The sequence below is a fragment of the Calypte anna genome, chromosome 2 (assembly GCF_003957555.1).
Source record: "Calypte anna isolate BGI_N300 chromosome 2, bCalAnn1_v1.p, whole genome shotgun sequence".
In the NCBI taxonomy this organism is placed as follows: Eukaryota; Metazoa; Chordata; class Aves; order Apodiformes; family Trochilidae; genus Calypte; species Calypte anna.
In genome coordinates this window covers 41,138,017-41,163,545 of record NC_044245.1, presented here as the reverse complement: position 1 = coordinate 41,163,545, position 25,529 = coordinate 41,138,017, and the positions used below count along the sequence as shown (strand labels likewise).

Below are 25,529 nucleotides of genomic sequence, written 5' to 3'. Positions count from 1 at the left end.
AAAATTCCTTAGAATGAAGGTGATGAGACACTGGAACAGGTTGCCCAGGGAAGCAGTGAATATCCCTATACTAGAAGTGTGCTAGGACAGGTTGGATGTGGCTTTGAGCCACCTGAGGTGTCCGTGCCCATGGCAGGGAGATTGGAACTAGATGTATATTAAGGTCCCTTCCAACACAAACTTAAACCATTCTATGATTCTATGATTGCATAATTCTGTGATCTATACCTAATTTGTATGTGACATATACTAAAGTGTTGTGCTTGGCAATTCCATTCTGTTTATGTTCTTATAGATATTTTGTGATGTGGAATAACTTCTTTTGTGGTTGTCTCCCAATGACTGATATTCACACTCATAAATGGGAATCAGGAGTCATGGAATCATAAAATCTTTTAGGTTGGAAAAGACCTTTAAGTTATCACTCCCAACCATAAACCTTACACTGCCAACTCCACTAATAAACCATGTGCCTAAGCACATTTAATTAACTCCAGGGATGGTGACCTCTCTGGGAAGCCTGTTCCACTGCTTGATAACCCTTTTGATGAAGCAATTTTTCTTAATATCCAATATAAACCTCCCCTGGAACAACTTGAGGACATTTCTTTCTGTCCTATCATTTGTTACGTGGGAGAAGAGACCAATACCCACCTTGCTATGACCTCCTTTCAAGTAGGTGTAGAGAGTGATAAGGTCTCCCCTCAGTCTCCTTTTCTTCAGACTAAACAGCCCCAGTTCCCCCAGCTGCTTCTTATAAGACCCTTCACCAGCTTTGTTGCTTTAGTACATCAGAGTCTTTATTGCAGTGAGGAGCATGAACTGAGTGCAGTATTCAAGATTGAGCCTCACCAGTGCCAAGTACAGGGGAAGTGCCAATCACTTCCCTCATCCTGCTGACCACACCACTTCTGATACAAGCCAGGATACTACAAAACTTCTCAGACACCTGGGCACACTGCTGGCTCAAATTCAGATGGCTGTTGATTAACATCCCCAGGTCCTTTTCTACCTCTTTCCCAAGTTGGGTTGTTGTGACCCATGTTAATGACCTGACACTTACCCTTGTTGAACCTCATACAAGTGGCCTTAGTCCATCAATCCAGCCTTTCCAGATCCCTCTGTAGAGATTTCCTACTCTAGCAGATCAATAGTCCTGCCCAATTTGGTGTCATGTGCAAACTCACTGGGGGTGCACTTCATCCCCTTGTCCAGATCACTGATAAACATATGATAAACACATTAGAGAGAGCTAGCACCAACACTGAGCTCTGGGGAACAGCACTTGTGACCAGCTGCCAACTGGATTTAACTCCATTCACCACAACCCTTTGGGGCCAGCCAAACAGCCTCTTTCCCATGGACTACTTTTTCTTACTGTTAGAATGGAGTTTCATCTATTACAGATAAATCCAAACAGTATTTCCTCTCCAAACAGTTCTGATCTGTTCCCTTCCATCATGCCTATAACCAGATATGAAATTTATTTGATAGCACATTCATGTTCTATCACAACGCAATTAAGTATGAGTCAGCACCAGTGTTTAACCTTAATTTCTACTTCCCTGCTTTACTGGGTTCAAATTAAACTTTCAAAAAGGATGTCATATTTGCATCCTCAATAATCTGATCTTACATATATATTTATATACACATATATACACACTTATATTTGCATATGAGAAGGCAAGAGATATTGCCACACACATTCAAGCCACTGTTTTTCCAACATGTGGATAATTTTTTCATGTTTGAAACTCCCAGTTCAGGATTTATTATGATTTATTATTAAAACTAGACGCAACAGTGACAGGTTTTTAAACTTATTTATGAGCAACATTTACTGAGAGAAAGCTTCTGTTACTGGTTGAAAACTTATTTTACCTAGGGAAATATGCTCAAAATACAAGAAAAGCAATAGTAGAAAATACAAATAAATGAATAGAAGACTTTCTTTCAGAGCTTGTGCTTGAATACAAAGGAACAGAGCAGGCTGGTGGCATGAGAGCCCATAGGACATGTTTAATGTGGTAGGACCTTGTCCTTCCTTGTGTCTGACGACACCTGGGCAAGAGGAGGCAGCCCTCCCTCTCTGTGTGTCTCAACGAAGTCATGACAACAGACGTTGGATCAGACCAAATGTCTGAGATGCTTTACTGTTGATCTATGCTTTTCTGGTGAGATTTGGTACATAGGTTGTTTGCCAGGCACAGAGAGTGGCTAACTTGGCTTGGGCAGGAAATGTCTGTGACATTTCTTCTATGTGTACTTCTAGCCTTGACACTGCAATGGTCAGTAACAGGACAGCAGCTATGATCTGCAACAGATGTGCTCTGTTTCATTTCCTGCCCCAAACCAGAAGGAACACACACTGTGTGAGCTGCAATCTCTGAGCTGTGCTGGAAGGAAAGATTTACTCATTAGAAGGACAAACACTGACAGTGGGACACATTAGAAATGCTGAGGAGCTGAGTTTCTCAACAAGAGAGAAAAACCCAACCAAATGAAAAGCAGGTGACTAATATAACCCTACATATCCACCAGAGGCAAGATGACAAAATGACATCCTACACAACTGAAGTCAGAGGAAAACAGCATGGTTGTGCCTGGTGTTACATTGAGGTGCCAGGCTGGCAAAGAGTTGAGTGCTCCTCTGTGAGATCTTTAATCCCTGGGAGGACAAAAAATGGTCAAGGGATAAGCAGATATCCAGATGTCTCTCTGAAACTTCAAGATCAGATAAGGCTCTTGCAAGCCCAAATTTATTTGTGATGATCATTACAAGTCAGAATGCTTCATAGAGCTGTCCATGGATTGCGTGACGGCCCTTGCAATGTCAGGCCAAAACTTTTAAGCAGTTCCTAGCTAGCTCTCAGGCAAAGCCTAAATCTAAGGTGCACTATCAGAGCCATGTTGATGCAGGGATTGCCATGTAATCCAGGTATCCAGTGGCATGTGACAGGGAGGGAGAAACTTTGAAATGCTGAGACTGATACTGCTGCATCATTCCAGTTAAGCTATAAACCTGTCATCCATCCTCCATGAGAGCATACTGTGAAGCAGTCATCTTCTGACTATGTTTAGACTCTTTTTGTGTAGTTCCTTCACAAAGGAAGATTAAAGGTAGTGGGAGTGAGAAAATTATGTCCTTTCCTTCCCCATCCCATTTGCTGAACCTAAATACTTTTAAGTTCTGGAAAGTTGAGGAGGGACAGGAATTTTTGAATTATCTTCTCAGTAATCCTTCCTGTCCTACTTAATAGGAAAGACAGACAGCATAAAGTGCTGGGAATGAAAACTTGAGTAAGAATGTTTTTCTCAAGATATGCCTCTGTTCAAGAATTGATTTTAGACTTAAATTTGATAGATGAGGGAAATCCTATACTAAGACACAGTTCATGGATCAGTTCAGTTCTAGATCACAGTGGTTCATTCTGATCTTGAAATAGAGAAATGTCTTAATTTTAAAGAGGACAAATACCAAAATCTGTATCTCTGCAATGTTCCTGTTACATTTGTAACCTGTTATATTAAACAGAACTCTTTCTCATTCAGAAATAGAAAGGGAACTACTGCAGCCCTGCCTTTCCTCTTATTTTAAACCACAGCTTTTCACAGCCTAAATGCCCTGTCCCAGGTCCCAAATTGTATTTAGTTTTCTGGTCTCGTAGCCACTCAGGGGAAGCTATGGGTGAAATCCACTCTGCTCTGTATTGGGATTTGTCCTTTGACTGGTTAAAATTGGCTACCTGGCAGTGCCACCTTTTGACAAGCCTCAAACTCAGACCTAGGCGCAAATTTTCCTAACTTATATTCTGCCATTAAAAGTAACGTAAGCCTATGCCTCACTCATGCTTTCCCAAATTTTGATTGTGCTTTTTCTGACTCTAGCCACACCAATTGCTGCTTTGACTAGACTCTTTACAAGGCAATTTCCACCATGTGGCTGTTGCTGCACCTGGGCAACAGCACCATCCTTGGATGATGCCTTCAGTGACATCTGTGCAGTTTTGCATTGCTTTGAACACGATAACAAAGACCCAATCTAGACAAATTGTGGCTGCAAAAATGTCCTTACCAAAAATATAACGTCCCTATGTGACATCAAAAGATTACAGTAAGGTTCATGCAGAAAGCACACAAAGCACACAGGACAGGTAATTCAAAGGCACCCTCATTTAAATAAGCAAGGTACTACAAACTCAAGCCTTCGGTTTTCTGTCAATAGTCAGAAAATAGGAGCCTACAGAGGGTGAAAACATTTTTCATACTATTATTAAGCGGTATTTTAAGTTCTCATTTGCCTTAAGATACCTTCACTGAAACCAGACAGTGTATTACAATACATGCCTGACATTTATAAGCCTCCCTTCTTAAAGAGAACTTAAAGTGCTTTACAAACTGTGTGAGATACAGGGAATTCTGAAGCTGCCCTGTTGTAAGGGTTCTGGGGTGGGTCTGAATCAACATCTGAACTTCCCTGAAGTCTGAGAGTGTTCCAATTGGGGATTCAGCCTATTTCATCACTACTCTAGCCCCAAAGAGAACAGGAACCAGAGGTTTGGATCACACACTCCAGTCCAATTTAATCAAGGGAACATTTTATCTCTTGTTTCATGATGAGCAGAACTGAAGTAAATAATAGAAAATGGCTAGCTTACATGTCCTTCACTCCACACTTTATTGCATTTTAAAAGGAATGAAAATATTGAGTAAAAGGACTTTAAAACTGACCCTTGTGAGTAAAACTTCACTGTGTAAGTGGTCCAGATACTCTAAGACATGAGAATTCAAAAAAGGTGTAAGTTTTGGCTATTATTAAGCTAAAAAGAAGAAAAAGTAAATCACTGATCCAGTGAGGATTACTTATTCTCTTTTTAATATATCTGTACCGATTAAGACTGACTTAATTGATATATTTTTTCCTTTTTATTTTCCAGATAAAGTCAGTTTGGGGCTGAAATCTTCCTTATAAAGTTTCAGCCTAGAGCGCATTTTTACAGCTGAGTTATTATCCTTAAAATATGAGTTCATAGTGGAAATGCTGGCAGCCCTCTTAACTATTGTATAGCAGTGAGCACAGCTGTAATATGTTAAATATGTTGGAAGCACATGAGGGGAAGAGAGTGGCTCAGAGGACTGGTAATAGAATAGGGAGTCTCAATGCTGGGTCACTGGATTCAGTCTTTGCTGAAACTGAAAGTCATTATCAAGCTACAGCTGTTCAGTTCTGTCCAGGCATCAGCTACCCGCAGAGAAACCTCATCACAAAAATACATTAGCGCAACTGGTGATGTCCAACAACCTTCCCAAGGATTGTGAAAGGTGAGGGGATGCATCTCCACAACTGCATTCCATGGGTTAGCTCCTAGATGAGGAGCACTAAAGACACAAAAGGGAGAGGCTTACATGGCCACTGCCCTGCATGCTGCAGAGGTCTGCGGAGGGCGTTCATCACCAACCTAGCACTACCTTGTCTTTTCAGGGCACTCTTCTATCAAAAAGTTGTTAACCACTGAAGACAGATCCTGAAAGAGCCCATTTTCCACATTAGCGAAGACACCATATCCAGCCCATCACACTACCAATTTGAGAGGAACTCTGGTGACACTGGTTGAATTAAGGCGGAAAGCAGATGACAAAGTATTTTTCCAGTTCCTCAGATACAATAATGCCTAGAATGACCAAATACTTTATTATTGCCTCTCTTTACAATGATAGATGGTATCCCTTGATATTTGCATAAAGTTATAGTCCATTTCAACCTATACCCCTAAAAACTGTCAATTTTTGCATAAGCAGATGAATGCAGAGTTCTGCATTTCTCAGACTCAGGCTGGCTGCTCAAGTGCAACCTTTTGTCATAAACCAAAGAAGCCAAAGCAATGTCAGCAAATGAAGCCCAAGTTTGCCGTAGAAGTTTTCTAATGTGAATGGATTTATTGGTGTAAATGAGGCAAGTTTCTCTCATTCACAGTTATCCATACATGCAACATATATCTCTATAAAATGCTTTTAAGATTATTATAGCTTTTTGGTTCGCCACCAAACCCTCCCAGTCACTGTGCATAAGCTCAGGAGAAAGCACAGCAGTCAGACTGACGCATGATTAAGACATTCTCTACTCCTTTATGGCTTCATGTCCTCCACACAGAGACTGATATGAAGAATTTTAAGTTGAAGTCAAAGATGTTCCTCTGGGCTGCTATCCTGAATATCTTTCAGCTATTTGAATATTGCAGAGGTGCTCAGTTTTCTCAGGAAAAAAAAATCTTTATGTCTGTTTTATTTTCTCTGGCATATAGAAATCAAACTGCCATTGTGAGCAACGCTCATTTCAAAAGTCCAAAGGATGAGCCCTGAAAGAGCACTTCAAGAGCAGTCAAGGTCTTTTTCTGAACCATACTCTTGCACTTACCCAACAGAATTCTTTTTTTCAGGCTGCAAGTCACCTGACTAAGACCTGCCTGCTACCAAATACTGCTGTGAAAATATCTCTGGTAATGTAAAGTACCTTGTTCTTCTGCCAGAGAAAAATAAGTTGGTGGCCCATTACTGTGGTGAATGCACCAGTGACCCAAACTGGATGGCCAGCCTTCTGGGCAGATTAGATTAGGCAGCTGAGATTGATGTGAGTCCAGGGAGATGTCTTTTACATGAAGGTAAGAAGATCTCTATGCTTTTGGAGAAATAAGCTAGAGAAACAAAAGCTAGCTGGACAGTACGCACATATTGCTGAGATGAGCAGCAAATTATTTGGAAAAAACATTCTGAGGGAAAATAAAAAAAAATCCTCTGAATTCAGGTCACACTTGGAACATAATTGTCACCAAAAGAATGAAAAAAATTGGAGCTGTCAAAATGCAATGTTTCCACCATATTTCAAAATGACATGCTGTTTCAGAATTTATTTAAATTTGAAGGGGAAAAAAAAACTTTAAAATTAGTTCAATAACCCAGAAATGAAAACAAAAAGATTATAGATACTTTGTCTTTGTTCTTCTTCTCACCCTCTCTCAACTTGCTAAGTTCCCTCCTGGAGTGGAATCAAAACAACATTTTCACAACTTTTTCCATGTCACTACCCTCTCCCTCTGCACATTTTCACTTCAAGTTAAGTTTTAGAGTTATTATTTGAGTCTGGCCACAAAGGCAAATTTTATTATTCACAGAGTACTATATATGTAATAGTCTTGTCAGTCCTAGCCAGAGTCAAAGGGTAGCCTTAGAGGAAGAGGAAACAAGAAATATTGAAAGGAAGATAAATAGGAATGAGATGATAGGCAAATGGGTGATACTCCCATATTTTCTTGAGAGCTGTGTGGATAGAAAAAAGAGCACTATAATTAATTCCAGAATGATGGGGACTTGAGGGCTGGACTCTGTGCACTGCATGCTTGTGAATCTTTATTCCATGTGAACCCCCTTCCTCCCAAAACCAAACAAACCCTTGTTTTGTCTTTGACATCAAAAGACACAAGATAACTAACAGCAGATGTTCCAATAAACTCCAGTAGACACCAGCTTCTTGGCAGCCATATTTCTGTTGTGCAGTGGGTTTTCCAGGCGCACAGAAAATCCATTTGTGGGACCAAAAAGTACAAGGAACTGCAATATCATGAATAACCCCGTTTCATGGTGTTTCAGCCCTGTGTCACTGCAAGTGATTATAAATACAGGGAAGTAATGCAGAAATACACAAGCTTTGAGAATAAAATTGGAACAAGATGACAACAAATTTTTAGCAGAAGCCATTTGCCTTTTCAATTATTAAAACCTCCATAATATGACAATTATTGTAATACACAGATCTCAGTTTAGAGAATTTTGGAAAATCTGGCCTGAAATCTAGGCCCCACTGAAAACACCAACTTGAATTTTTTTGTTGTTTTGTCACCAACTTGAATGCTACAGGATTTCACTTTGCTTAATACTCAGAAATAGAAGCCAAACTCTACATTACTATGCAGGTATCCAACAGATATTTTATACCACAGTTTGTCATTAATTTTAATTAATAATCCCAAGTAGAGATGACTGCTTTTGTTTTCAGAGTCAGACTGTAATTCAGTGATTTTTTTTTTCCAACGACCCAATTTTAAATTTTGTGTTACTTTTATTTTCTTCAGTATCTGCCATACAAGCAGCCTATGGATGCCTGCTATGATTTGTTTAATCAAGAAACAAAATCTTATTTTATGGCAAGACAGTCATCTTGTCTAGAAGCTGAACTAATTAATAAAGATAAGGGCAATGAAACCGGGAACAGGAAGGCGGCAAGTCTAATAACAACTTCCAGTATGAAACCATCTAATAAATACTTGTTATGCACTGAGAACAATCCTTAGGCTGAAATATTGCCATAAATTATTCATATGAAAGTTTTGGACAGTAAACAAATTTATGAAGATAATGATCTCTTCGCAATTCATGAACAAAAGTAGGGGGTGGGGGTCAATCCTTAGAATAAATCGCAATGTATAAACGCACCTGCTGTAGGCATAAAGTACTGATACAGAGATTTGCTGCAGAAATTTTAAAATAATCCCTGTGTCCTTTCTCCTTTCAGAAAGATAGCTTTGAAGAGCAACTGCAGAGCCAAAAAATTGAGCATATACTCATTTGCTGTTCTTGACCAGAGCACTAATCACAGGTTAGGAATCTAAGCCTTTGGACTATAATGGGTGAATCAAATCAAAACTGTGAACAGCATTAGCCCTGGTCTGCAAAAAACTAACAGCGTGCAAGCATGAAACCTCTGCCAATACAGACCACGAGGGGTTGTTGCAAGTTTGGGAAACACTGGTGTACATTTTTGTTTGAAGTACCAAATGGCCTTTTCCCAATTGAGACTCCATACTAAATGGCTAGGCAGTTTAAAAAGCTGAATGAATTTCACAATGGCAAAACATACTTCCAGTACTTTTATTTAAAGTCTGAGGCAACTGATGAAAGGGAAATAAAAGTCTGATGAGGAGAAAAAAAATTAGACTAGAATCTAGACTCCCCCAGGACATCTTCTTATGCTTTGTATCCTCTGTACTGACAGACAACATATTTGCTTTCTAGCTAATTACCAAAAAGACTAAAATTTTACATCTTTGATGTGTATGAGATCAAAGAATATTAGGAAATAAAAGTAAGATTAACATAATTGTCTTGTACAGCTATAATAAACTATGACTATGTATAAAATCAGACACCCTGCTCATCAGGAAAGCATAAAATAGAATCAATTGAATTAAACAAGAATCGTGTTTAGCTTTGCTTCCTCAGCAGCTTCTCATCTCCCTGACATCCACCAATGGATCAGACATTCAAAACCAGGTAAGATGCCCTCTCCCGATGGCCCATCTGGCACACTGAGACCCCCAGGAGTGCCTGTTTCATTTGTTGAGCCTTTTAAAAAACTGTAGCTGTTTTCTGAAGACACAACAGGACCTCTACAGCAAAAGAATTAAAGGATCTCCAGGTCAAAAATCACATATCCCTACTACTTGATCTAAAGTATTAACTTCTATTTCTTTCTTTTATTAATATTGTCTTCTTTATATGCATACACAGACTGGGAACCAGTCCTCTTTGGGACCATACTCTGGCAGTGCAGCCTTTTTCTATTATGCATATAGGACACAGTCCTCATCTATCAAATCTGTGTGCTAGTTAGTATACACACGTTAGAGGAAAAAAAAAAAAAAAAAGGAACTGGTGGTTTGATATATATTTGCATCTAAGTCATTCTTAGCCTGGCTAAAACACTATGCTAGGAGCATTTTATTCTCTCTAAAATGTCTACAAGAACAATACTGCTCTGTTATAAATGATAAACACCTGGCTTTGACTGATCTGTCTTCACCCTGTATACAAGTGCTTTTGCTTACTCCAGAAATATCTACTATTCCCACTTCCTCATCAGCTCAGCTGTGAGAAGAACAAAATAAAATCAAAGGCAGCCAAAAGTAACTGCCTCCTAAGAGTAAAATGGGGTGGGAACATCTGGATCACTTCTGCTCATTAAGGTGATGTGAAGGGTTTACTTCTGGCTAGGAGTTGTGAGCTACTTCTCAGAGCAAAACCATTTTGACAGTTTTATTTGTCATCAGGTGGCAATGACAATGAAAAACATCTACTGCACTTCAAGACAGCTGGTAATAAAGCAGTGCTGGGAATGACTGACAGAATAACAGTTATTGTACCAGTGTAGCTTCTAAGTTTTTACAGCCACTCAGCTGGAATTATACCACTGTATTAAAAGTGGTTTAGGGTATAAAAAACATTTGCTACAGAGCAGTTTCCTTGTTGCTGTATCAGGAATCAGAGTAACAAAATTCAGGAAAAACAGGTCTTTTGCTTGATTGAATTTAGATATTTTTACTGTGTGGTTTTGCTTTAGTTCACACAAGGGCGAGCCTGAAAATGTTTCCTTGCTGACAACCATCTCATTCAGCACCCTTGCAAGCAGCTCCCAACAAATCCCAGTGTTCAAAGGCACATTGTTTTTGTTTGTTCTCATTGTAACAGATGTTTTGTATCATGTACTTCAACGAACTAATTCATCTGCAGAGGACCGCCTACTCTGGCTGGTGTGCATCCAGCTGTGGAGATAGCTCAAGTGTCATCTGTGGCCACTTTCATTCCATTCTTCTGATCTCACAGGATCTCAGTGACCGCATCCAGACCCATAAAAAACAAACAGACCTGAGAACATCCTTTAAAAAAATTTCCAGCGGAGGAGTAATGCTACTCCAGGCAGGAAGCCTTTCTGGAAAGAATGTAACTGATGCTGAAGGAAGATTCACTCAGTTCTGGAAATCCCTTGCAAAACATGCTCCTTTTATCATATGAACTACCTAGTCAATATTCAGAGGCACCGGAGCAATGTCGTGTGATTTTGATGGAGCAGAGAGCTTCTGACTAACTCAGTGCCATATCAATTAGCCTGAGCATGAGGCAATCAATCACCACTTCTTCTCTAAATGTGCTGAGCTTCCATTAGGAGTTGCATATACTGTGAGGCTAGATCATCTCAACACACTGAGCACTTTTATATACTGTGGGTCTATAATATATTTCTGAAGTGGAAACAAAATCAATCTGCTATGGAGTGGAAGCATATCCCAATAATAGATGTGGACCAAGATTAAAAAGAATTAGTGGATAAAAAATAGCCTGCATCTGTAAGAAGTCAATTACTGCTTTCTTGAAAGTGGCCAAATAAAACATGCAATATAATAAAGAATAGACTTTCTGAAAATGTCTTTAAAATCAAGTGGGATCACTACATCACAGCCAAAACACGCCTGGAATGGCACAACAATTCCTTGATTAGCTTCTCAAGAAGAAGTAACAAGTCACCCTCTGAATTTGTTGAGATGTTAACTGCAGTTTCCCACAGGAAATAAGCAGTTCCTGGTAAGATGCTGATCATACAATTCAATATCAGATCTACTGGGTTTGCTAATTACTTTCAAACCACTTAGGCAAGTCACCCATTAAGAGGAAATTATTCAACTGCAGATCCATAGAACTGAGAAACTAGGTGACCAAAACTCCTTGTGGAGCTTGAATTATTCACCTGTGCATGAGGGCTCACAATATGTCAAAGCAAGTTAATTTTGGTTTTGAGAGGCAGGTATGTCTGTATTTAATTAGAGAGCTTGGCAGGATCTTTAATATTGTACAACACCAATTACTGAAATATTCCAAAAACATTTCAGGAGCCTTTGGAAACCTTCAGGAGAATTACAGACTTATATCAGTCCTCAGAACTGATTCATCGCTTTTAGGAAGTTACATTCCAAGTCCCCTAGCTCTGCAGAGAAAATTCTAAAGTTTGCTGACAACTGTTATATATTTTAGAGAAGACAATTCAACTTTTCAATTCCAGTCAACCGTATTAGCTATAACTTGCCATTTGGGTGTACCTGTGGGTCAGCTGCTACAGGGTTTAAGCAGATCACTGCAGAAGGCCTGAACAGCTCACTGCAGATCGCCTGAACAGCTCACTGCAGATCGTGACATTTACTGTAGTTTCTTACTCGGAAATTGAACTTTCATTAAGACCTTATTTAGGCCTCTAAGAACAATGCCAACTTAAGTCTAGTGTTACATGACAGTATCTTAGACAAATACATTGCCTTTTCTTTGTATCATACTTCAGCAAGAGCAACTGTAATGATGTTAATCACTTAGCTGTGTTATGAACAGAAAATATACAAGGTGACAGGACATATACAGAAGTCCCATGTCCTAGGGGAAGGAATCCTTTTTTGTAAGCCACCATACTATTTACTTCGTGAATTGTAGTAGGGAAGAAACGCAGACAAATCTCTTGGCACTGGCTATGAATTGTGGTCCTGACTCTTTCCACTTCTCTGGCACTGCCAAGTCTTTATCCATGTATATTAGCAAGTCAAAGGCACAGGCAGTTTCCAACAACTGGCTAAATGGACTCAGTCACAGTCAAGCTAGACAATTTCACATTTGTGTGCACTGACATCACAGCAACTAATTGACTGATGTTACTTAGGGTGAAAATGGATGCCTGTCACAAGGCTATTTTGGGACTTTTAAGACTTTTTCTGCCACACGCTCTACCCTACTGATGATTCTGATGTTGCCTGGTTTGGGCTCCCACTTTGGAGCATGTGATAATGACAGACATCAATCTCTGAAATGGAGAAAATACTTCTCAGAGGGAAACAACCACATTTGAATGAAACTCCTGTCCTTTAGAACATATAACATAAAAAAGCAATACTTGTGATATACCCAGGACTTATACTGGATATTGGAATGATTAACTTTGAAGAGTTCCATCACTTGTATTTGTGTATATATTTGTATATATCCACAAAAATTTTACCAGCACAAAAGGGTTCATGTAGCCTTTTATTCTGTGAGAAGACCATAAAATATGGCAGAACACTGGTTAAATATTATGCCAGCTTGGTCATGAATTTGAAAGGGAAGAGCAAGGCGTAGTCTCATACTTCACCTGGCATGATAGGAATTACAAAATGCTCATATACTTCTTCACCTGTCTGTGGAACAGAATGATGAAAGGAGGCTAATAGAGGATTTAAATATATTGCATACTGGGTAGTCAAGCAGATTTCATCATAAACAAATCATGGTTAACCACCATAGCTCACATTGTCAAAGCCATGAATTGTGTCACTGATTTTTAACTCAAAGTCAGATCTGAATGGCATGTAAAACTCCAGAAAGAATGACAAATTAACACAGCTGAACATCTACTCCCTGTGTGAGTAAGTTCTCTTAGACTATGGTACATGAAACTCCTCAGGCTCTACTGAAAGATCTTTACAATGAGCTCAGCTGCCTTACAGCAAAAAGCTTCATTTTTTTTTTTTTTTCCTGAATGATGACAGTTACATACATAGATCTATCCATATTATCCCAGTGGAAAGATCTGTGGTTATTATACATTGAAATACAAAGCTCAGAATCTGAAACATGTGCATGTCACCTACCTACGCAATCCTGGCAAAAGATTTCTCAGTGTCATAGCAAAAGCTGAACTTTGTCACACTTAAGGATAAATGGTCTGGCTATACTACCTTGGAAAGTAGAGGCAAAAAAAGGAAAGGGCAAAACTAGTATGGAAAGTCTGGGAGACACTCCAGGGAAATCACATGTGCCTATAAGATGAACTCTGGCATGGACTGAAAATAGGGTTTCCAACTCTGAGCACTATACCCAAACTCTGTCTTGGCAGCACCAATAGCACCAAAACTACCTTTTCAAGACCCTTCCTCCCCATCACCTTACCCTAAGGAAATGCCTAAAATTTGTGCTATAGACTCTTCATGTTAAAATCCGCATGGCTACAGTGTTAAACACATGTGAAGATTTAATCTGAATTCTTATAAAATCAGATAGAAATTGGAAGCTGAAGATGAGAACTGGATGTTACAGTCTGTAGAAGGCAGCATGAAACTGGGAATTGCACAGGTATTGCCCTTCAAATTCTTGATCTTCCTGTGCTACTCCTGAGGGAACACCTGGCCTGTTGCAGATTTAGCATTAATGATGAGTGGCTTTGCTTGCTGAACTTGGAGCAGGAGTTAGGGAGGGAGCTAATACAGCTTTGCTGCTTCCACAGATAGCAATCAGTCTCTTCTTCACAGGACGAATCAGTGCTGCATCTGCAGTCTATCAAAAACACTCACACTACTCCTGACAAATGTCCACCCCCTCCTCTCCCTGAAGAAAGGCCTGTGACAAGCACCAGAAGACACTCATTGTATCAAACATTTGAAGTAAGTACACCTACAGCAATCCTTTCTTTTTCCACAGAAGTGACAAGACCTGCCAAGCAGAAATAAAAAGCAGTGATGTAGCATGTATACCCACACTGTTCCCAAAATACTGCAGTTGCTCCTGGCCCACTGGAAATGGGAGGTAGCCATGAGCAGTTGCAGCAGTGTGGATGGACTAGCTTTACCATGGCAGGTCTCTCCCTCTACCTGCCAATGGAAAAAGACTCCAGCCTTAACTCCCTCAGATGTGGGACAGCTGTAAATGTGACACCCACCCTTTTGGCTAGAGGAGGGTGACAGACTGATAATTTCCAAAGCTTCAAGCAGGAGTTTTTTCCTGATGGTGCTAAAGGGGAAGGCTATCAAGCTGGGAGCTGACACAGACTCACATCCTGTGTGGATTGGGCAAAGAGGGGGTGCATAATGATTTGCAGATTGCTGTACTGGAAAAGTACAAAGGCTGTTTGAAAGCAGGCTGTTTGCTGTGTGAATCATACGCAATCCTCTTGTCCCACCACAGAGATCAGTAATAGGGTGTCAACCCTCTGACCTTCAGCTTGGAGCTGAAGAAATTATCCAAGTTACCCTGCACTGAGCCCTGTAGGAGGATTCTGCACATGTCTGTGAGTTATACAGCTTTTCAAGAGGTAGAAGTAGACATCTGATAATGAGGAACTCAATTTTCTTCCTCCTTGGGATGTGTGAGTGGTGCATGAAGGGCTACACCTGGGATTTGGGATAATTGCAAGAGATAGGAGCTCTCCTGGGCAACAAGGCTTGCAATGATGTTAAAAAGTCTTCCAGGTAACGTATCTAAAAGGTATGGAGATGGAAGGCTATACAGTAGATATCCTTTAACTAGGTACACTCAAGGTTGTAGTGAAGTAATAAGTTATAAAGGAATAACAAATTACATTCAAAACATGGTTACCAGTGAAATTTCTAGCTCACTTTCTTTTTAACAATAGGCATTTTGATAAGAAAGCCTGTCCTGCTGGATGTGCATCTCTCCTTGGCAGGTAGTCCAAAATAATACCCATTCAGTGGTTTCACTAAATAACAAGCCGGCACGCCTTCAAAATTCTTCAGGCTGTTGATCTGTCACTATGTTACACAACTCATTCTTCATCAATCCACTATGAAACAGTCAAAGAATGTTCACTGTTTAAACTATTATATTTCACTATTTGGTTTTGCAATCATGTAAGAAAGAGGTTGATACCACGCTCTCAGGAATGTTGTGGATATCACTGATTCATAACAGGAAGCTTTTTGGCACATACTGTTGAATGCATGGACTGAGGCTGACTTTATTCCCAGTTTACACCAGTTTGGGAGGAAAACAAGGCCAGGAGGTTACAACCTGAAAGCTGTAATTTATCAGTCACTCCACTTCACTTAAGTGAGAATTAAATCAGTTTAGGGAAGATACACATTATTTGATGTAGATTTACCTCTGTACTGTAAAGTTTAGGTCAATACTACACTCTTTATAAAGATGTCTGAACTGAAACCAAGGTATTTTTCCTAAAAGAGTAAAGAATTAATGGTAAATACTGTTAGACTCAACTGCATTCAATAGTACTTGTGACATGTTGGATTTTTCTGACTTTTAGGATGTCAAATCACAGTGTACATTCATACACTAATATAAAAAAATCCCCACTGTCTCTGGAAAAACAATTTAAAAATAATTATGTTATTAAGATGCTTCACCACTTACAGTTGAGGAGGTGTTAATTAGTCAACTGCTTACTGAGACAGTTCAAAAATATATCGGGAATGAACACACAAGGAAAAAAAAGATGACAAGAAAAAAATCTACATCTAGAGGCCAGGAGATTTGCTGAAAATGTATCTGAGACTTTGCAAATGATATTCAAATACCTAACAAAAAGTTTCTCACGCTGATAAATGATAAACAAGGACAGAACCCAGAGCTGGGCTCCCCATGTAGTGAGGATGGGTTATACATTAAAAGTACTTTAAAAAATAGACCAAATGCAATAAGGACACTGCTTCAATTTCCCACATGAGCTATCAGACAGCAGAGGCAGATTTCTGAGAAGCAGAATTTGGGCAAAGGAATGAATACAGTCAAAGGAGATGAAAAACACAGAGAAGTCACTGAATTCAAGGTGCAGGTGAAAGTGAAATGAGGAACCAGGATTGGATCTATCTCTACTGCAGAGCAGTAGAAGAGCTGACACATGGAAGCACAGGTCCAGTGGCCAGGACTAAAGGATATTAATGAAGACAAAATATAGATAAACCAAAGATAGAGCTAGCTAACCTCATTTTTTTTTTTTTAATAAAATGACCTATTTTCTAGACAAAGGACAAGCAGTAGATCTAAGCTCTGAAGGTCAATAAAGTATTTCAGGCAGTGTTACACCAGAAATTCAGAAATTACTAAACTTTGGGGATAAGAAAGAATTATCTAAAGAGGAAATTACAAGAGGTTATTCTAAAAAACCAGGCTATACTGCTTCAGTGGGAGAATCACTAAAATCTCCATTGTTCTTATCCAGCATTTTTAATAATGCTTTTTGAATTATAAGATTTGTTGTGAGGCACTGTCAGTAAAGTGGCAGATGTAACTACCATACAGGAAGGACTGGATTAAACAGAAGTAAGCACAAATTCACAAAGACAACAAGGCTATTATGAGGTTTCCTTTATAATGCAGGAGCATTTGCTGGAAACATGGAAGAAGGAGAAATCCTAGGTATATCAGTGAATTACAGACTTCATAACCAAGGTCACATATACAAAGGGAAAAAAAAATATCTAATATTACAATGCAGCAAAGAGTGCTCCCAGTGAAGAGAAGAAAGTATTAAATCTACTGTACAAAAGGCTGGAATACTGTGAGCATTGGCTGTCCCAGAAAAATGAATTCAAAGGGGAACAGATCCGAAGAAGGGTCACTGTCACAGCTAGAGGTACAAAATCTCTGTTACTGCAAATGCATACTGATGTTGATGTAGTTAGCTTAGAAAATGAAGATGAAGGTAAAGTTTTTGTCTGTAAATTAATGTCATCAACATCCAGAAGGGAGAAGACTTACTGAAGGCAGGGGAGAATGTCTGACCAAGAACAGATGGTTGTAAAATAAATAGGAGTACCTTTAGGTTGGAAATTAAAAAATGCAGTGCAAAGTTGTTCTGAAAAAAACATCCTGATAGGATAAGCAAGAGGCAAAAAACTCAAACCATTTAATCAGGTTTTGGAAGGGATTATATAGTATGGTTTCTGGATACAGGAGGAGTCCTGAGTCATATAAACTGGTCATTGAGTCCTCAGAGTACATACTTATGTAAATTGGCCCTTGAATGCACTTGCTTAACATAATGGTAATTTATGGAAGTGTTTCTGTTCCAAGGATTAGGAAGGTGACAGAGTCTCCTTCATCAACTTACTGCTGCAGGCATGATTCTTTTCTCATTCTCACTGTTTCACACCTATACAATTAAATTTTCTTAAACAAAGTTAACTCCTGATTGATACTTGTAAAAATCAGATCAGATTTCTCTCTTTGTATGTAGGACAGGCTTATTTTAATATTTAACAGGAAAATCCTGAACATTAATAGTATCACTGTGAGGCTTTGTTTAGAGGCATCAGTCAAGATAGGCCATGTTGCAACAGACTTTTCACAAAAACTAGTAAATATGTTAGTGGATGGTTTCGTAATCTAAATAGATGGGATAAAACCCAAAACAACCAAAAAACAAAACAAAACACCAAAAAGAAAAAGAAACTAATGAGAAATTGAGGCTGAGAAGAAAGCTGTCACCAAGGTCACAGAGCTACAAAAAAGTACCTGCTACTAATTGCTTTAAGCCTATGTGCATCCTCTGAAAAGACTGTGAGGAAAGTCAGACTCAGGTCAAAAAGAAGCATGAGCAAGGATGAATATAGCTATAGAGTACCTTTATAGCTAAACATCTACGCATGATTTCCATTTGGAATTTGCTTCCAATAGTAGTTGGATCCTCTGGGACAAAAATCTATATGAATACCATATTTTTAAAAAATGAAAAAAACAAATAACACAGTAATTAACTGTGCAGTTTATGCCTTGATTCTTACCTCCCCTTTTTCTCCTCGTATATAAAAGGACATTTTGTCAATAGCCTAAAACTTGACTTGATCCTTCACTAGCAGCAATTCACATTTACAGTTTTGACAGGCTGTACCAGTCTTTATAATTCTTACTTTTGAGTCATTGTAGCTACAGTGCTGCCTTGGCACTACTCTAGTTACATAACACAAATATTCCTCCATACCACTCTTCTGGGCTCACAGGGCTGTTCCCTCCTCCAAAGATGCTTGGTGTCTTATCTGTAATGGAAATGCTGATTTTCTACAGTGCAAGGATGGGGTCTGGGGAGGCAAGAGGAGACCCAAGTCCCTTTCTGCTGTAGAATTGTCTTCCAGCAGCATCCTCTATCCTTAACTATGGAAACGAGAACCACATCTCCATCATGGGAAAGGGGCTCACCACTGTGCAGTAGGCACCTGTCAGTAGATCATTCCCAGCCTTGTCACCAATAAGTGTGAAACTTCTGGGCTCCCAGAGCACAGAGCTTGTTCAGAGCTTTTTGTTGCCAGTAGCAAAGGAAAATTGCTGCCTTTCCTTTACACTCTCATAGAACTTGCACGTTCAGCAAGTACACTCTACAGCCATTGGTGCTGTAAGTGGCCTTGGGATCCATATAGAACATACATGTAATCTGATTTAGTTAAGCAAAGAGCAGCAGAGCTCTCACTGCAGAGGTTGAAATAATATTAGCATGAACTGCAGAACAATGGACATTACCAGGCAAAAAATGAGAGGACTGTAATGTACATGTATCACATGTCTCTCCATTTCACAGCATTCATATGCATGGGTAACCATAATGCAATGAATATGGCAAAATATGTGATGGTGAGCTAAACTGAGAAATCATCTGACAAATTTATATCACGTGCTTACCTAATTCACCATTCTGCTGAGCCCATTGTTTTCTGCATGCTCATTAATCTAACTCTTGGCCTACAATTAATACCACTTATGCAGTCCATTGTTCTCTCCTGATCCTACCACATTCTGCCTATTTATTAATCTACCACCTGGACAATAACTAACTTTACCAATGCTAAACAAATAAGGAATTTTTGCTCACAAATGCAAACTTGACATCTGAACCTTACAGTTTGTGCCCAGGTTTTTGACTTGGTATAACTTTAGAGATAGATGTGAATGCAAACCTACATGCAAATAGGGACGATACGTATATAATATAAAATAAATAAAGTATTAGTGATACACAGTCTTAGTTGATATACATGAAGTTGGAAAAGTTAAAACAAACTGCAGGCTTTTTACAAAATTGGAGATTGATTTTTTAAAAAATGTACTACATTCTTCCATAGAAGGAACTCTAATGTCTATTGATTAAAAACTATCTTTATTAAAAACAGCCCCTTTTGATAAAAGTTATTGCTTTTAAACAGCTGTTGTATTAAGATTTTTCTTGACAGGGAAGACTGACAGTTGAGGTCGCAACTTTTCTGTTAAGAAGAAATCAATATTCCATAACCTCAACCAGTATTTCCTGGATTCAAAATCTCTGGGGTACCTTTCAAATTTAGTGTCAGCCTTCTTTTCCAAATATCTTTTCCATTTACGTTTATAGATTTGTATGAAATAATATATGTATGGTTTTTTCCACTAATGTAAATGTCTTTTAAAAAACTTTAAGACTGATGGTTTACCCATTTAATAACCAGACTATCTTTAGATATTTGAAAGAAGAGAAAATTTTATGAGAACACTTAAGCCTTTTTAGGATAAAACAGCAAAGCACAAGTTCCTCAAATGCAAGGGCTTGTCTACTGGAAACATTTGTGGTTCTTCTGTCCATGTTTTCTAAGTGAATCCATATGTGGTGTGTCTTTCTGTCATCACAAAAAAGTCCAGTTACACTAGAGGGCTCTAGCAGAGTGTCAGAACAGACTGGAAACCTAACTTGGACCTATCTTTTTTAACCATTTGTATTGACTCATTAATTTCTACAACTGAAGAACAAATGAGTGGAACACTACTTTGCTATGATTCCAAAGGAGCTGTATTGTCTAACATAAAATCCCCTACATCTGAGTATGAGATGTAACTTGGGTGAATTGATTTCACCTGTTTCCTTTTAGATGTAACTCAGGTGACTTGATTACAGGTGTTTGCTTTTAGATGTGTGAGTCAGTTGAGCTTGGGCACTGCTTTTCTGTCCTGTGTATTCTCCTCAACTTGGCAATAAAGAGGGATGGTAAGTGTGTGCTCAGCTGAGTCTGAAATTACCTATTCAGTAGCACTGAGATAACATCTACATACAGCCAGTGCTGGGTGAGAGGCAGGTACAAATGACCTCATGTGAGCCTGCCTATCCCAGAGGAACATGGCCAATTACTGTCTTGATTATCAGAGTTATAGAATCGGCAGTCCTTGATTTTCTGCCTCGGGAAACTCTGGAATTAAAATTTTTCAGCAGAGCTTTGGCATGGCTATTTGGTTAGTTATTTCAACCTCTATACTCTTTAGCCTTAAAAGTTCAAGTAAGTTCATGTTCAAAGGATCTCTTAAAAATACACAGCTAAAAGTTAAAAGACTAGCTGGAGATTCCAATTTCTAAGGATTATTTCCTGTTTACTTTTCATACCAGCTAGCCGTACTCTCACATTTCATCTTGGAGGCAGGAATCAACTGTCTGCAGAGGACATACTTTGTTCCCTTAAACTCACACAGGCAAAGGCAAGATGAACTTTCGGCTCTATTTGCTAAAAAAGGTAGAGCAACAACTGGGAACTAGAGAAAGCTGACTTGGGAGAGGGACACTGAACACAGCACAAGGAACTTCTTTGTTCGAGGGTGTAGGAATCAAAACACTGAAACTGCTGTGGTATTTTGGGTATTATCCAAAACAACAGAGTCGCTAGTGAGAAAATGAAAACTGATATATTTCAGTTGGACAGTTTGTACTTTTTACGCTACATTCATGCACAATCAAAAGGGAAGAATCTGGAGTCCTTACTCAGCCTTGCTTCTCACCAAAGTAGGGGTTTTATACACTGCTTATGAAAGAAGAAACATTTTTGTTGTTGCAATTAAAGACAGGCAGATTATATTCAGCCATGGCCCAAAGGAGGGAACACAGAAAAAAATAATAAGGACATTTGTTAAGACATTGACCTTTCTAAAAGGGCTCTAAAGGCTTGAGAAATGTCCAGAAGAGAAGTTCTCCCAAGTGCACTTTATCATGATCAATAGCAGGTTTTTCCATATGCTGCTCTGCTTGCACCTTTCCTCCTGCCACTGGCATATTCCTTCTGCAGCTATAATGCAGTAACTATTTCAGACTGAGAACAGTATCTATCTGTGCATACACTGTGATTACTTATGGCCACACAGCTTTTCCTGCAACTGAAAGAGTCTGAGCGTAAAACCAGTGTGCATCTACAGAATAAGCAGAAAGCATTACTGCTGGTTCACTAAACCAGAAAAAATTGCCTTTAGAGAGAAAGAGTACATGTATTATTTGTAATAAAAAATTGACTTAACAGTTTAACACAAATGTCATTGTTAAGAAAAATTAAGATTATCTATATGTGAATTGACTTAAAAACAACATGGTTTTCCAAGTTATCCCTGAACTGTGAGACGGCCTCCAGGGACTACAGGAAAAATTAATATTACAAATGTTATAAATCCCCATAATAACTCATATCCCATTTATGTTTTGATTCTGTCATCACTATCCATCTACCCTTATCCTGAGGCACTAATGAATTCCAAGACTTCTTTCAAGTGGGGATGAGTGAGCACTGTACTTCGAAAGCTAGAGTTAACTAAACTGAGCCCTGACTCCCATCCGTGCATCAAATATTAGGCCAATATGAGCCCAATCTCAGACTGCCATAACTGTTCTGGAGCTTGGCTTCCATTACAGCTAGTGAGTGGGACCAGGGAACATGGCAAAGCAACAGAACTGGCAAATTTGAGGCATTCTCACTTTAACATAGCACAGTAAATACAGTAAAAACAAAACAAAACAAAAAATCCCCCCAAAAGCCCCCCCAAAAAACCCCAAACCCACAAAGACTCCATTTACAAAGGGTACATTTTCAAGTGCCTGAGTCAGACATGAGCCCAAAGGTAAATTTTTCATCATGTTCACATGACTCAGGAATCCTGTTTTCCAAAACCCCGAAGGTTGTGCAAGCAAAAAAATGTGGGAGGTTTTCACACATGACCCTCCTATGCCAACAGAAGAATAGTTTTAATACTACTTATTCTGAAAGAGCAATACTACCTCAACCTATTTGATAATAATTTTCCATGGCTTTTAGTAAAAGGCTAGCAAAAATCACCGATAACAAAAATTAAAAACCCTTTTAAATTTGTATTTGCAATTGCTCATTAGTATCAACCTACAATATCAAGGTTAAAAGTTACAGGGAAAGTCAGGAGTTAATTATCCCATGCCTACAGAGGCCTAGAGAGTCCATCTGACTTTCTCACATTAGGAAAAAAAAAAATTCTGACCATTTTGCCTCATAAAATGCAGTTCTAGTTGTTACCTGCTATTAAGGAGATCACAAAAGTAAGAAGATAAAGTTGGGGAATGCAAAGCAATGTACACAAACATTCTCCATCTAATATATATTATTACTATTTGCTAGGGTCAGAAGTTTATCTGGTTGTAGTTTAAAAGCTACAGAAGGAGACACAATCTTTTGCTCTAGTGTTGTTTGGTTTTAATCCACCAAGTAAACAGATACAGAATGCACACATAAACAAATCAGAAAAATGTGGCTGACAACTCTATATAAAGGGAAATAAAGGAGTAAGATCTTTGGCAGGCCAGCCTACTGCAGGGGATGTCACTGAAGAAAGAATATGCTATTTAAATGAGTGGGCATGCAGATGGCAAAGGATACAAGATGGGCAGGAAGAACAGAGACAGGATGGTAGCAAAGTGCAGCACAGATCTTCCCTCCTGTCAGCAAGTTTGCCAGCCTGGGAGAAAACTGTCCTGTCTGTGTGTAGCACACTGAGCAAAAAACCTCCTTTGTCTCCTCTACAGCAGTCTTGCCTGGTTTTCTGTCATGAGGGACACTATGTGGTGTTAAATTATACATAAATATCAAGTAGGACTTTCTGTCGGAAATGAAAAACTAATCATCCAGTAACATGATTTAGTGGATACTTATAATCAAAACAAAGAACTAACCAGCAGCATTTGAGCAATTCAAACTGAGCTTTCTGTATGACTTCCTCTCTACTCACAAGGAATAATAGAGGCTTAACAAAATCTTCTCCTTCCTGTGGCAAGAGGAATGTAATATTTATGTGCACCAGTTTCCAGTAGGACATCACATGCCACAATCAATCACATAAAATATTATGAAGTAAAGCAGTGGCAATTTAGATAATAACATGGCAAACTAAGTTACAAGAAGAAACAAAAAGCTAATGAAATTAGAAAGTTCCCAGTTTCATCAGCTCCTGGGTTACCAAAACTCATTAAGTTCTGCAAATTTTGTTGTAACATGTTGTATTTTTTTTTCTTTTTAGCTGTGGAGGGCCTAGGGTAGAGTCTAGAGCTAGGCATGAAGTTACAACAAAGTTACAATGGACACAGATTCCTTATTTGCTTTCAAAACAGGCCATTAATTCTGATGCCTCTTGAGTCTAATGCATAGTAATTCTCACAGCTTTTCAGACCCTTCTAATAAAGAATTAATCTCAGAATGAAATCTGAAAAATGACAGTTCTGCCTTTTTGCATTTATGCTTCTTCAGTAATAAATGGCTTGTGTCCATTTATGTATGAACATGATCTTGAGAAACACACGTGAAAAATCCTCCAGTGAAGATACTTGATTGGCTACAGACAAGACACAGAGGTAACACACAGTGGCAATGACACTGTAACTGAAACACTGCAGTACTCATCCACTGCCCTTCTGCTTTTCCACACGTTATTTTATTGACACAACTCTCTGGCTGGCAATGAACATAAATTGAACTTGGCATATTGAGAGTGCCATTCACTATCTAGGTTATTTTTCTCTTCACAGCCCTTTACCAAGGGGTAAATGCATCCAATTACCACACCAAAATAACCTCCTCTACTACTGCAGAAAAATGCTTTGCTGAACACTGTCAAGCAGAACTCAAACATACATGTACACAAAAACTTGGATTGATAAAATGCCTAGGTTTTCCTTTTAGAAAGGGAGCCTTTCTGCAAGGATCAGAAATTCTTTGGGTTCCAGAAGTCTGAAAACTCATCACATCCATTTCTTGTGGTCTGCAACTAAATACAAATATTAGAATGCAGGGGTGATTTTTTCTGTGAGTTTGTTTGATAGGACTTATCTCCCTACAAGGAACATAGCAGCAGCTTTCGGGTTTGGAGAGAGGTGCAGTGCTGGGAATTGCACTTCCAGCAGACAGTCAGTCCCACACTACTATGGTCATTCCCTATTGAGGAAAAACTGAAGAACTTGTCTCCATAGAATTAAGGGATGTGGAAGGAGGCTTGAATTGAAGGGGGCATAGAATCCCATGCTACTAAGCATATACACAGCGTAATTATTTCTATGTTGTTGTATAACTCCCACTAGAGGTTACTCTATTATGAACTGAAAATATTTGAACACAAATGTGAATAAAAACCAATCTTAAGCTATACACCTCCATTTTATGCTCCTTATAAGTCAATGTGATGATTCTCATGTGGAATACACATTTGAATTTTGATTATTGACCCCATTAAGTGGATGCCTACCTGAGAAACTGATAAAAGGCAGGTAATTAAATTAAACCATTCTGTACGTTGTGGGAAACATGTTGTTTCCTCCTGGTGCATCACTAATATTTAGGCAAAGTGCTCCAAAACTCTTCTGTGAGGTAAACAAAATATCACCAGCCCTACTTCTAATGAATGTTGGTAGAAATGTAATGCAGCTTTAGACAGTAGTTATAAATTGATGAAAGATGGGAATTACCTCAGCGGGAAAAAAAGGAGGAAAAAAAAAATTGACTGGTCAAATCATAAAGCAGATTCAGATTTGGCAGAGACTCTGTAAGACAGCTGTGCTTTACCCTTTTCCACTACTTTAAATGCATTACTGTGGCATTGAGGATCCTTTAAAGCACATGCAGACTACAAAGGACTTTTTTGATGGATAAGCA

General features: G+C 38.8%; 1 protein-coding gene across 2 annotated transcripts in view; it reads right to left on the bottom strand.

Annotated features, from left to right (window-relative positions):
- Window positions 1–25,529, bottom strand: part of RBMS3 (RNA binding motif single stranded interacting protein 3) — a 706,020-nt gene that overhangs the window by 35,245 nt on the left and 645,246 nt on the right. The gene's annotated exons all lie outside the window — the stretch shown is intronic.